Consider the following 15467-nt stretch of genomic DNA (forward strand, 5'->3'; position numbering starts at 1 on the left):
TGAGCATTTATTTGCCTTTTGTTTCAGGTTCATGTTTTCCAACTGTAATTCTTTGGATAGTGATAAAGTAAATTTGCAAGTGGTGAGCTTATGCATGCACATGTATCTTGTTTTAAGTGGTATAAAGACCTACTGTGTCATGTAGATTTGGGTAAACAGTAGCTTTATTCCATGTATGTGGACTCCCAAATGTAAAAGATAAGTTGTGTGCAGAGTCTTTCCTCACCATCATGCTTGCCCAGTGAATAATTATTTTCAGACCCAGTCCATTGACCTTATAGAAAGCAGTAACTGTACTTCTGTACAAGTTTTACAAGAATTTGAATCGAATCATTCACTTGCATACATTTTCATAATTGGTCATCATAGTTAGTGCCTGCATAAAACACATCCGTACCAAAACCGTATTTCTGGCATGATCCATTCCCATTATTTATTTATTATTTATTTAACATTTGTTGACCGGGAATGTCCGACTAGGTTCCACAGAGCCTGTTTACAGCAGAGGCCCGGGGAGAAACGCTCCAGATGCATGTCTTTGGAATGTGGGAGGAAACCGGAGTACCCGGAGGAAACCCACGCGAACACAGGGAGAACATGCAAACTCCACACAGAAGGCACCCCAGCCGAGAATCGAACCGGAGAACCTCTTGCTGTGAGGCGACAACGTTAACCACTGCACCACTGTGCCGCCCATAAATGTCATTAGTGTGACAGCTTACTTTTCAGTCAGAAGAGTTCTAGTGAAAGCTTGTTTTATGTTGTTGAACATGACGGTTACAAGCAATGAACTAATATTTTCAAATTAATTACTTGATAATAAATTTATAAGTATGGAATTTCAAATACCCTTGTATATTCACTGCAATATGTTTGACTTTCCGAAAAGTAGATCTTCTAATATAAACTCATGTAGTAGCAATTGTTGAAGCAATGAAATGTCAACATCACTAACGTTGACACTCTTCTGTGCATACTCTGAAATTATTCCTCAAATCATGCAAATTTTAAAACAGGGTTTTTGCTGGGGGGAAACCCCACTGCACCCCAACATCCCCTCGCTAATTATTTATGCTTACTTCAAGATTGTACAATCCCCAGGAAAAAAAGCCCCCCACACCTCCTGCTACTTAAATATATTAGCTCCGAGATCGCACTTCACAGAAGACAATGACAAACATACCAGTACATGCTTCATGACTGCCTGTTGTAGCCTTAGTCATGTTCCCTTTCAATGTACTATACTACAACATAACTCATCTTAGTGTAGTGAAATGCAATCTCGGAGTTGATATATTTAAGTAGCAGGGGGTGTATGTTATAATTGTAGAAGGGTAATATGTTTCTGTATGTATTTCTGCTGCAATATAATTAGTGTTGGTGTTCTGTATATTTTTCTATATTATAAGATTCGGTATTATGAGTTTCAGTATTTTGAGCTTTCAAGATTTTGAGTTCAGTATTTTGAGATTCAGGATTTTGAGCTTTCAATATTTTGAAGTGAACCCATATATATATATATATATATATATATATATATATATATATATATATATATATATAGTCTCTGTTAGAACGTCGAAAGCACGATAAATCGAACCGCACTTTGAAGAACACACTTTAGTGAAAGTGCATAACACTGAATATGCACTTTCACTAAAGGAGACTGAAAAAAGGAGAAAACATGCTGTTTGCATCTTTTGTTAGTTTCACATCAACATATACTGTTGATGTACAGCTAACAGACCTCTTGTGGAGATCACGGTACAGTGGGGATGAGGGAATATTCCCTTTTCTCCATTGTAGTGCGATCTCGGAGTTAGAATATTAAATTGGGGGGGTGGGGGGCACATCCCCCCCACATGGGGATGCAAAATACTGTTTACAGGTTGTTAGTCTGTTTTTTTACCGGTTACGAAAACCAGTTTTTGTGAAATTGCACATTCGATATAGTGCACTTTCGCTTTTATGGGCTTCGATGTTGTTAGATCGCTGTTGTGTGCTTTCGATCTAACAACATAGACCCGTGTGTGTGTGTGTATATATATATATATATATATATATATATATATATATATATATATATATATATATATATATATATATATATATATATATATATACATATATATATATATATATATATATATATATATACATATATATATATATATATATATATATATACACACACACACACACACACACACACACACACACACACACACACACACATATATATATATATATATATATATATATATATATATATAAACTAGAAAACCTAGGTGATCCGAAGGACAAACAATACATAGTAAAAGGCTCCTTAAAGAATAGACTACACTCTGTAGATCAGATTTAAGTGATTTTTATTTGTATACCAATAAACCTTTCATGTTTTTTTAATGCTCTTATGAATGCGCACTTTGTCATGTCTTGTCACACAAAATAATGCTATGTGAGACTACGTATCTATATGTAGAGTGGATATAAAAAGTTTACACATCCCTGTTAAAATGCCAGGTTTTTGTGATATAAAAAATGAGACCGCAATAAATCATTTCAAAACTTTTCCCACCGTTAATGTGACCTATGACCTGTACAATCCAATTGTAAAAGAAATCTGTTTGGGGAAAAAATATAAAAAATAAAAAGCGTACAATAAGCTGGTTGCATAAGTGTGCACGCCCTTAAACTAATAATTTGTTGAAGCACCTTTTGATTTAATTACAGCATTTAGTCTTCTTGGGTACACACCTGCCTTCAGTTAAAGAGACTCAGATTAACCCCAAATAAAGTTCAGCTGAAGCTAGTAGGATTTTCCTGACATTTAGTCAGTTGCCCGCTACAACAAAAGGCATGGTTTGCAGAGAGCTTACAAAGCATCAAAGGGATCTCATTGCTGAAAAGATATTGTGGTGGTCCAAGAAAAGAAGACAAGAGTAGCATTGATCATTGAAATTGCCACACCCAGTGACTACAGTGTCCTGCATACAGAGAGAGACAAAGTCATAAAATATCAAGATCTGCATGCAGAAACGAGAGCAGTATGGATGGAAGATACCAAGACAGTTCTAATAGTAGAAGGAGCAATGGGTCTTATAAAATACGCTACCAATACATGTAACTTCATACGAATTGCAGAAGGAGTCATTACTGGGCACATTGCGCGTGTTGCGAAGAGCACTACTGGCTGACATCAAAGATTGAATCAATACTAATTTCATGACTTTAATCATATTTTGACTTAGGAATGGGGTCCATTACCATCATGGCATTAGAAACCCAAAAGGCTTGGAGAAATTAAAAGATTGAAAGGTATCAGTCAGGAGAAGAGTACAAATACATTTCCGCAGCATTGGATATACCATGAAACACAGTGAAAACAGTCATCAAAAAGTGGAGAAAATATGGGACAACAGTGACTTTGCAAAGAACTGGACATCCCTCTAAAATTGATGAAAAGACAAGATGAAAACTAGTCAGGGAGGCTGCCAAGAGACCTACAGAAACATTAAAGGAGCTGCAGGAATTTCTGGCAAGTACTGGTTGTGTACTACATGTGACAACAATCTCCCGTATTCTCCATATGTCTGGGCTGTGGGGTAAAGTTGCAAAATGGAAGCCTTTTCTTACACAGAAAAACATCCAGCCCCAGTTAAAATTTGCAAAACAATACATCAAGTCTCCCAAAGCATGTGGAAAAATGTGTTATGGTCTGATGAGACCAAGATTGAACTTTTTGGCCACAATTCCAAAAGGTACGTTTGGCGCAAAAACAACACTTCACATCACCAAAAGAACACCATCCCCATGGTGAAGCATGGTGGTGGCAGTATCATGCTTTGGGTTGCTTTTCTTCAGCTGGAACTGGGGCTTTAGTCACGGTGGAGGGAATTATGAACAGTTCCAAATACCAGTCTTTTTTTGGCCCAAAACCTTCAGGTGTCTGCTAGAAAGCTGAAGATGAAGAGGAATTTCATCTTTCAACATGACATACATCCAAATCAACATTAGAATGGCTTCACCAGAATATGATTACAGTTTTGGAATGGCCCAGCCAGAGCCCAGACCTAAATCCAATAGAAAATCTGTGATGTGACCTGAAGAGGGATGTGCACAAGAGATGCCCTCGCAATCTGACCGATTTGGAGCACTTTTGCAAGGAATAGTGGGCAAATCATGCTAAGTCAAGATGTGCCATGCTGATAGACTCCTACCCAAGAAGACTAAAGGCTGTAATTAAATCAAAAGGTGCTTTAACAAAGTATTACTTTAAGACTGTGCACACTTATGCAACCAGTTTGTTGTAAGTTTTTTATTTTTTTATATTTTTTCCCCTAACAGATTTGTTTGTTTTTCAGTTGAATTGTACAAGTTATAGGTCACATTATAGGTGGGAAAAGTTTTTAAATGATTTCTTGTGGTCTCGTTTTTTTATATCACAAAAACCTGGCATTTTAGCAGGGGTGTATACACATTTTATATCACTGTGTATATATATATATATATATATATATATATATATATATATATATATATATACACACACACACACACACATATATATATATATATATATATATATATATATATATATATATATATATATATATATATACATATACACACACACATATACACACACATACACACACACACACACACACACACACACACACACACACACACACACACACACACACACACACATATATAAGGATCCCTATCAGATGATAGAAACTTCATTTGACTGAATCCCATTTGACTGAGACCATAGGAGTGAAATTTCAAAATACTAAAAAAATCACTTGACTGAAACACATAATACTGAAATCTTACAATGCTAAATTTCAACATACTGAATTGTAAAGTAGACGATATAAAACCAGAATATATATACATATGTATGTGTGTGTGTGTGTGTGTGTGTGTGTGTGTGTGTGTGTGTGTGTGAGTATATATATATATATATATATATATATATATATATATATATATATATATATATATATGGACAGGCAATATGTTCCACTACTGCAAATGAAGCCCTTTGTATTCAAGTTTTAATCTATTTTAAAAGTTTTATTGGGCTGACAAGTAGTGGTAATATAAAACACAAGTCAAGAGAAATATTAACTTAGCTGCAGAGATTTTGGATGTTTAAACTGACTACAGAAATAGTGATTACTATGGCCTGTAATTTTTCAATATACTGTTAGTACAGCATTTTAGTGTTTTAAGAATAAGTAATAGTTTGCACACTGAATTGATCAAACGTATATGGTCATTTGAATCAGTAAGGTTATCTTACAAATGAAATATCTGCTTCTAAATAATTTGGGCATTTTAAATTACTTGATGTATAATGTGATACTGTCCGTACATCTAATTTGTTATGGAAAGCAGCTGGCAGGGTGCTAAACTCGTCAAAATCTTTAATTTCTACAACAGTAACCAAGTTACTCTGCCCTTTTTGAACACCATGACATATATTATCTATTCTTTTCAGAAATTACTTTATCAGTTCATCTTAAATCAACTCTACATATATTTAGCCTCTCACTAATAATCATAATTTGAAGAGTGGTGGTAACATTAACAGTATAATTATATATCAATTTCCCATTTTCCATAGTGGGAGAAATTGTAACACTGGGATCTTTTTATATAAACACTTCAAGTCTTCTATTGAAATACCTTATTCTTATAATGTATCCAAAATTACATGATAAATATTAACTGGAGTACACTTAAGTCTAAGTTCTCTCTCTCTCTCTTTCTTTCTTACTTACTGATACAAATAGGGAGAAATTCATTCAATTTCAGTTCAACAAAATTAAAAACTTTATCTTAACATGCTTAAAGCTCTACACTACAACTCGGGTCAGTAGCTTCAACAATTCAGCCAATAACAGTGCATTCAATTTCAGTTGCTATCCACCCTTCTTCTTTAAATGCATCAATACAAGCAAAGAACTACAGTCCTTAGAAAATACCAATGTTCACAAATAAGTTAATTCTTCATGGGATACCCAAAATTCTTAAAAATGTCCTCAGAGTACATGAGAAAATCACAGGCCTTCCTCTTTAATCACACCTTTAACTTCAAAACAGTATCATGTAGTTGTAATTTCATTTGTTTATTACTTATGTATTTACTTTTTGCTGACCAGGCTAGTTTCACTAGGCCTGTGTCCTCTTTTTAGGGGGACTGAGGTAGTATTTACATTGATTTGGGAAAATTTTCTCAAGGCACTGGGGAACATCCCTTCTTCTTTCTTTCAATAAGTGCTATGTGATCTTTTACATCTACCTGAGCAACCACCAAATCAGGTAACTGGGACCTTGGTTTAATGTCTCATCCAAAAGATGGCATTTTCAAGAGTGCAGCACCCCAGTGTAAGTACTAGAAAAAAATTACTCCTTGTACCTGGTATGGGAATAGAACCCACAGCCTTCTAATGTTCCAGCACCAAAGGCAAGTATGCCACCTGTTGAGCCACAATCGTACATTCCCCATAACTAACAACCCTGCCAGTGGCTCTGATTTTAGACCAATAGCAGTATCATGCCCTCCTGCTATGATGTTAAAAAAAGTTGGTGGAATATATAGCCACATAAGACCTACTCTGAAACAAACAGCATGATTTTTGAAGGAGGTATAATATACAAACTGCCATCTATAGGTTCATAGGTTCATAGGTTCATACTAGGCTATCTGCCCTAGGGCATTTATAAGCCTAGCCAGAGTGTGTGTGGCTTTCACCACCCCTTAGGATGAGAATACTATACCCATTAGTTTGCTGTGCCTCTGTCCAGCAGTGATACAGAGATGATTCCCGGGGTAAACCTACGATCTCCCATCCACTCATCAAGATTTCTCTTGAACAGAGTCAGTGAGGGGCTCTGCCTCACATGGACTGGGATTCTGTTCCATAGTGTAGGGAGTCTCTGGGTGATGAATCTGTCCCTCCAGCACGCCCTATTTATATCCGTGTTGAGGTTTAAGTCTCTTGCTCTCGTGGCTCTGGTGGATTTGGATTTTTTGAGGTGGAGCATGTCCATTAATTCCGGGTTGGACATGGCCTTGTATGTCAGGCACAGATCACCTCTGAGCAGACGGTATGCGACTGAATAGAGCTGGAGTTTCTTCAGTCGGGCATCGTGATGACATATGTTTGAGCCCCTTTATCCTTTTGGTGAGGAACTTTTGGGGTCTTTCCAACTGCTGCAGGTGTCGGGTAAGGTACATTCAATGGGGCGTTGTACTCAATCATTGGTCTGATAAGTGAAGAGTACAGGGTACAATGACCTCTCCTGATCTGGATGTGAATCCCTTCATGATCAGGTGGGCAATGTAGAAGGTCTTCCTAACCACTTTGGCAATGTGAGTGTCAAAAGAGAGGTTACTGTCAGCTTGGGTCCCCAGGTCCCTGATAACTTCTTCCGTGTTTAATGGATTACCACCTATGTGGTAATTAGGGGTTACCTTGTTTTTCCCAAAGGGTATGACTATACATTTTTTGGCATTTAGCTTAAGGCCATGGCTCTGGCACCAGTTATCCATTTATATGAGACCTTTCTGGAGGATGTCTGTGTCTGATGGAGTGTCAATTATGGTGCCCAGTTTGCAGTCGTCTGCAAATTTTGTCAGCCACAATCCCCCTATGTTTGCCTGCACTTCAGAAAAATAAATGCCGAACAAGAGGGGGCCCAGGACTGAGCCCTGTGGGACACCGCTCGTGACCGGCTTAGAGTCTGACATGGCACCAGCAACTCTAACGCTGTGTGTTCTGTCCTTGAGCCAGTTTGCAACCCATCTTGTGACATATGGGTTTACATCTAAGCTGGTGAGCTTTTCTATGATGCCCGAGTGGGGTATTGTGTCGAATGCTTTTGCTAGGTCAAGGTAGGCTGTGTGAACTGCCTTACCCTCATCAATGGCCTTAGTGACTGTTTCAAAAGTCGACCAAGTTCAAGAGGCAGGATCTGCCCTTGACAAAGCCAAATTGGGTAGGATCCAGTGTCTGTAGGTCCCCAATGTCTTTATTTATGAGTTCCATTATGATCCTCTCCATAGCTTTGCAGACAAGGCTCGTCAAGCTTATGGGGCGGTAATTTCCAGGGTCCGTAGAAGCACCGCCTTTGTGGAGTGGGACCACAGTTGCCGACGCCATTCTTTGGGTACGTATCCTGTAGTAAGGCTAAGATTAAACAGCAGCCTTATGTGTGGGTTTAGTTCCTCATTGAGTTCGTAGCACACAGCCGGGGACACCGTCCGTCCCATTGATGCTGTGTTTTTGCTTTAGAGAGAGCAGCTCTCACCTGGGCATCTGAGATGTTTGGGAGGCTAGACTCTGGTGGGATAGATATTTCTCCTTTGGGGGAGGGAGGGAGAAATTTGCACTGAACCTGTCTGCCAGTATGTTGGCAATGTCTGTGGGTTCAGTGATTTTTATCATTTTGGACTAATTCTGAGCATATCTGGGAGTTTCCACCCAGGTTTCTAACATAGCTAAAGAAGGCTTTATGATTGTCTTTGTGTCATTAGCGATTTTTCTCTCAAAGTTGGCCTTGGATGATTTTATGAGTGATCGTAGTTTTTTGCTAGTATTGATTAGAGATGCCTTCCCATTTAGGGATTTTGCTCTGTCATGTAGTAGCTTTCTCCTCTTGTTGTAGAGTTTGTTTATGGCTGGAGTCCACCAGACCGGCGCCTGCCTTTGGTGGAAAAGGTCTTGATTTTATTAGGGATTGCTTGATCCATACATTCCTGGAGGTGCTCGTAGAAGGCATTTGTAAGGGTTTCAGCAGCGTGGGTTGTGGTTTCCACTGGCTCGGGGGCCTTGAAGGATACCACTCCAGTCTTAAGAAGTGTGAAGTTTGCCTTTGAGAAGTTCTTCACTGTGGTCTTTTTGCTGGGGTGGGGCGGGATGTGGATCTCCAGTGAGATTAATTTATGGTCTGATCTCACCAATGAGGGATATACTTCCGTGTGGAGCATTTTGTCCCCATGTTTGTGATGATCAGGTCTAGTATATTTTCTCCTCTTGTGGGAATGGTGACTAGTTGTTCCATAGCATTTGAGTTTATGAACTCAAGGAACCTTTGGGCTAGGGTGTTGGGGCTTGAGTAATGTTCCCAGTCTATGTTTGGGTAGTTGAAGTCACCCAATATGATGGTGTTTGGAGAGACATTTATACTCTCCAGTGTCTTCAGGAAGGCTGTGTGGGTTTCCTGAGTTTGAGAAGGTGGTCTGTAGCATGTTACAAACTGTAGGGCTGTTTTACCTATGGTTAATTGCACCTGGATGGTCTCCGATGCTTCGTGCGTTGCCACTAACCTGGAGGTGTGGGTATCCTTTATGAATATGGATACTCCCCCTCCTTTTGTAGTTCGGTCTGGATTTTGGGGCCGGAACGCATAATATGAGGTATAACCTGATAGTGCTGGGGTGCTCTCAGGAGCCTTGAACCAGGTTTCAGTCACAGCACAAACATCGATGTTCTCCATACTGAGGAGGGCTTCGAGGGCGTGCATCTTGAGGTTTAGACTTCTGGCATTGAGCAGTATTACCCTTAGTTTTTCTCCATTTTTGTTTTCTAGGGCGTAGGTTTATCATTTGAGCCTTGCCTAAAAAGGCACTATGGGGTGGCAAGAGCCTTTGCCAATATCCGGAAGCCCAGGGTGACAGGTGCAAGCCGTCCCTTGCGAAGCAGCGTGGCTTGTCAAGCATGTCATCCCAGGCAGACAGACATTGATCCCCTTAGAATGACACCAGTAATTAAGCCAATTATTAAAGCTGATCATTTTGACTCTGTATTGTGGCATCATTCTTGGTGAGGGTAGGATACTGCTCAGGGTCAGGGTCATACCGGCCTGGGCTACATAATCTGAGAGCTCCTCTATGTCTCTTTTCATGTAGTCCAGGGAGGTACGCCTCAGGTCGCTCACACCGGCATGGACAATGACTGAGTCATACTTGTACTTGCTGTGGAGTGACCTGAGTGCTTGTGTTATGTGGCGGATTCTAGCGCCTGACAGGCAGCTAACTGTGATCTTTTCCTTGTTCAGTCTGGTGAGTGGGACGCCAGTGTGTCTGACTATGGAGTCACCTATAACAAGTGTGTCTGGCATTGTGTTTGGCCTTAAGGGCTGTGACTGTTTAGCACACTGACTTTGAGAACTATGTGTTGCATGTCTTATGTCTTGAGGTGGCAGTTGCTTGGGTGTCTGCTTTGGAGGCCTCTGTAGTTTTGGTAGATTTTTGATCAGTGCCTCCGAGTATGTCTTTGTGTGTTTATGTGTTTGTTTTGCAGTTGTGATAGTTCTATGTGAAACTGGGTTTGTGGTGTGCCTGGTTTCCTTCTCCTCCTGTCTGGTCTTGCCAGTCCTGAGTTGAGAGAGCTCAGCCTCCAGTTTGGCTATATAGTTGCATCTCTCACATGTATTTGTGTTTTGTGGGAGAAGGAGTGGGTTGTCTGTGTACATGAGGCAATTGTAACATTGCCTCAAGATGCCCAGATTCACCAGCTGAACAGGAGAGGACGCTAGCAACTGACCCTTCGACATGCTAGAAAAAGTGAAAAAGTTTGCTGTGTAACTGAGTCAGAAGGGACCTATAGGGAAATGGGTACTCAAGGGGATTCTAGGCTAATGTAGTACTTTGTTTAGTATACAAGTACTTTACCTATATAAAAATGCTTTAGGAGCAAGTGCTGAGCTATTGAGATAGAGAATAGACTGTTTAGATTGCAAGTAGAGAAGTTCTAAGGGAAAAATTGAAGAGCAGACTTTACGGAGCCAGAAATAGTTTAACCTTGTTTAACCGGGCGCTGCCCGATGGTGCTCTATGGGCAACTCCGCTAAATCACGCTAAAGCGCTAAAGCGGTCTTTATAGCAGGGGTTGAAAAGACCTAGGAATTGACCCAAAATGGCCAATAGACTACAAGTTTCTGGCTGGAACCACTGCTCTAGGGACAAATAGGCTGCTCAGTGCTCCCCACTCCCACTGGTGAACAAAGAAGCTTCCCTTTATCCAAATAAGGATATGGAATAGCACAGGAACCAAGCCAAAGCCCAGAGATCAGCAAACTCTGAAGACTGGACTATTCTAGTTCAGTAAGGTGGGAAAACAAGATTTTTTTTTTTTTTTTTTTTTTTTACAGAAAACAGAGGAAAACAGACAGTAAATGCTATAAATGCTTTTAAACGGCTAGCGCACTTGAGTGTGTTAGCCTACAGGTAAAATTAAGCAACAAATAACTTTTTTAAAAGTGCAAAACAGTTAATCAACACAAAAACAGTTTAAATAGAATGCAAAGCTGTATAAACAGGCAAAAATGCAGTCGCTAAGCAGTAAATAATCAAAAAGCCAGAAAAAAAAACTGAAATCAGGAAAAAGTCACTCTTTTGCTCTCTGCTGCTTGTAGAACTCTGCAGGACACCACGAGGAGCTGTGCTGAGTTGAATACAAGCGAAAAAGCGTGCTAAAGCGGGCTTTATTACAGGGGGCTGAAAAGAGCTAGGAATTGACCCAAAATGGCCAATAGACTACAAGTTTCTGGCTGGAACCACTCCTCTAGGGACAAACAGGCCGCTCAGTGATCCCCACTCCCACTGGTGAACAAAGACGCTTCCTTTTATCCAAATAAGGATAAGGAATAGCACAGGAACCAACTTATCACATCTATGATGCAATACAAGATGGCAAGTTCACTAGTGCTTTGTTCATAGATATTAAATGTGTTTTTGCATGAGTTAATCATAAGTTACTTCTACAAGCCTTACATAATTTGGTGATCAGTGACACAGTACTGCAGTAGCTCAAGTCCTTTCTACATAAAACCTTTATTGTTCGTAATAGTCATACCCCTGCAGGAAATGGCACCTTCGCTTCCAAAATCCCTCAAGTTTCTTTCCTGAAAGATTTACTCTCTTCTATAGTTATAAATAATGCAGACAGTGTGATTACTCAGGTCTTGCATAACTCTCTCACCTTTTTATAAGAACAACAACAAAAGGATGTCAGAAACCTTTTCATTTGGTTAACTAAGACTGGGTTAAACATTAACTGTAAGAAAAAGCTACTTCAGTGATATTCAGCTCACAACAAAAGCTCAAAAATAAACCAGTTAACATTACAGAGCCTCATGGTACATCTTTGCCAGTAGCAATGCAGCAGAAATACCAGAAATATTAGATTTTGCTCCTTCTAAAGAACACATTGCAGATATCATTCTCACCTAATTTAAAATACCCAATAAATAGTACAAACTGCTACACAAAAAAAGCAGCAACCCGGATGTAAGAACACAAATCCAATTTATTCGACTAAGCTCTTTCGTCTTAGACAATGATAAGTCTTCTTCAGATAACAAATTAATAATGAAACAGCAATAAATATACAGAAAACACAGTCACCTGACAACATCCTAATTAACATTTAAAGCAGAACACATACAAAACCTGACAAAGTTAACCCTAGTGTATACATATATAAAAAAAATAAATATGAAAAAATATTAGTATAATTAAAAAACTTTCATACTTTTATTATCTGCATAATGCTTTTAACTTTAAAATACATCCAATGGATGCCAGTTCATTTAATCCAGGCCATCTCACAGCTTTCAGATGTAAAATCCAATATAATTATCTTTTCTCCAACCATAGCTGCCAAGGACCACCCCTAGGATGTTTGTTCTCTTGCTCAATCACAATAAATTTAAAATGATGTTTAGGATATTCAGAAATATGTCTAACAATTGCATTAGTCATTTTTTTGCATTTAATTTCATAGGTATGTTCATATATGCGATTTTTCATTTGACGTTCCGTCTTACCTATATAAAATGCATAACAACATTGGCACAATGCCCCATAAATTTCCCCTACACTGTTACAATTAGATTTTCCATTCATTTTTAAATTATACCCATTAATAACAAAATATTCTGCTTGCTTGTTTCCTGCCTTTCTGTAACTAGAATAGTCCGGATTTCAGATTTGCTGATTTCAGGACTGTATTGTGGCTTCTGTGTTGCCCAGACCTTACTGAGATAGAGGGAAGCTTCTCTGCTTATCAGTGGGAGTAGTAAGCTCTGAGCAGCCTATCTGTTACTAAAGGAGTGGTTTCAGCTCAGAAATTCTATTTTTATTGGCCATTTTGGGCTATTTCTGTCCCTTTCATCCTTCTGTTTAAAAAAACATGTTTTGTGCGGTTTTTGCACTTGTTTAACCTCAGCAAGATCCTGTCTGGGCATCCTGCAGAGTTCTACAGCAGCAGAAAGAGAAAAGAGAGACTTTCAGTGATTTAAGTACCTCTGTTTTGCATCTTTTGCTGTTTTTTTGCTTACCGCACTTTATTCTAGCCGTTTATTAAGCCTTACTATTTATTTTAACTGCAGTCTGTTAAATATTGTTGTTTGTACTTTATTTGCTCGTTTTAAGTTAAATTCAACTGTATTACTGTTGTAGGCTGCACACTCAAGTGCGTTAGCCATTTTTCTTCTTTAAATAGTGTTTTTGCAGTTCTAACTGTTGTATCTCCTTGCTCGTTTCCCACTTTTCTGTAACTAGAATAGTCTGGATTTCAGATTTGCTGATTTCAGGACTGTATTGTGGTTTCTGTGTTGCCCAGACCTTATTGAGATAGAGGGAAGCTTTTCTGCTTATCAGTGGGAGTGGTAAGCTCTGAGCAGGCTGTCTCTAAAGGTGTGGTTTCAGCTCAGAAATAGTATTTTTATTTGCCATTTTGTGCTACTTCTATCCCTTTCATCTTTCTGTTTAAAAAAACATATTTGCATGGGTTTACATAATGAAACCATTCTGGAGGCATTTACAAATTGCCCCTTAATGACTGTTTTTTTCTGAGCTTGAGGGTGGGAACTACTAAAGTGCAAAAATGAATTTGAATATGTGAGTTTCCTGAAGATAGTAGACACATATCTAGCATTAGCCAGATCTTTAACCAATTTAACAACCAGATAAGTGATACAATTATCACTTATCACATAAGACAATTTCAAAACCTCAGTAGTGCTATTAATATAATCAAGGAATGCCCCCACATTATTCATACCACACTTCCAAATAATAAATAAATCATCCAGATACCTCAGATACAATACACAGTCTTGAGAAAATGAATGGCCAAAAAGAAACCTAAGTTCCCATTCACACATAATAATGTTGGCATATAAGGGGCCACATGCCGCACCCATTGCAACACCCCTTTGTTGCAAAAATAATTGGTCATCAAAATAAATGAAGTTATTAGTCAGTACAAGTTCCATCATTTCAACATATAAATTAACATTATCTTGTGGTACACTGGTACACGTTTCCTACAAAAATATTCATGGAACCAGTTCAAGCCCACATCATGCAGTACAACTGAAAATAAATCTTTAATGTCAATGGTCATAAACACAAAAAATGAGGCATCAAACCTAACCTTATTACATTTCCCTAGAAAGCCCCATGAATCAATACATAAGTAATGTTCATTTTTCAATAATCCCTTTAACTTAGTATCCAAAAATTTTGCAAAAGTAGATGTAATAGAATTTAGAGCATCAACAATTGAGTGCATGGGGGGGTCTATCAGGTCTTTATGTAGTTTAGGCAGGCCAGAAATAGAAAGAATAACAGGATTAGTTACTTTCAAAAATCTGAATTCATGAATTGAAATGCATTGTTCCAGGAGCATATCACTCAATTGACTTGAAATTTTCCCATAAGCAATATTACGCTCATTTTTAGAAACCTGACTATACGTATCACTAAAATGAACAGCATACCTGCAATTAGCATAATCCTGAGAATCCATAAACTCAGCCCCCCCACCCTTATCCTGCTGCATAATTCTAATTCTGGATTGTCGTAAGGTACTTAACAATGCACTTTTTTCCAAACTTAAATTGTGAGACATTTTCACTCTTGTATTTAAATAATATGTAAGATCTAATTCACAAAGTTTTTTAAAAAGAATCACAGTTGAATGCATGGGGGGAGGGTTACAAACACTAGAAATCCAAAATTCAGATTCAGAATCATCACATATGTTATTAAAAAGGACATTAAGACTGAGCTTCCTAACAGACAGTTTTAAATCCATTAAACATTAGCTATATCAGATCTCACCTCTGGAGTAAATGTAAATCCCTTGGGAAAAAGATTAGCAACATTCAAATCAAAAACATGTTAACTATAATTGAACACTTTAAAATCCCCCGTGTTATTTATAATAACTTGCAGTAAAACGCTAGTTCCGAAATCAGTTACACTGAAAGTTAACTCTGGTACTGGCCTCAATGCCGTCCATTCCTCCTTTCCATTTGAAAAGGAGTCCTCTGGTAACCTGCCTGATTCTGGGCCTAATTCTGATGTACTTGGCCTGGAGGACGGCAAAAGTTCAATTTCCTTTCCCTTATCCACTCTGAATGCTGTATTGCTGGTG

This window comes from Protopterus annectens, chromosome 3.part0 (genome assembly GCF_019279795.1).
Source record: "Protopterus annectens isolate FY-2018-M chromosome 3.part0, PAN1.0, whole genome shotgun sequence".
Classification (NCBI taxonomy): Eukaryota; Metazoa; Chordata; order Ceratodontiformes; family Protopteridae; genus Protopterus; species Protopterus annectens.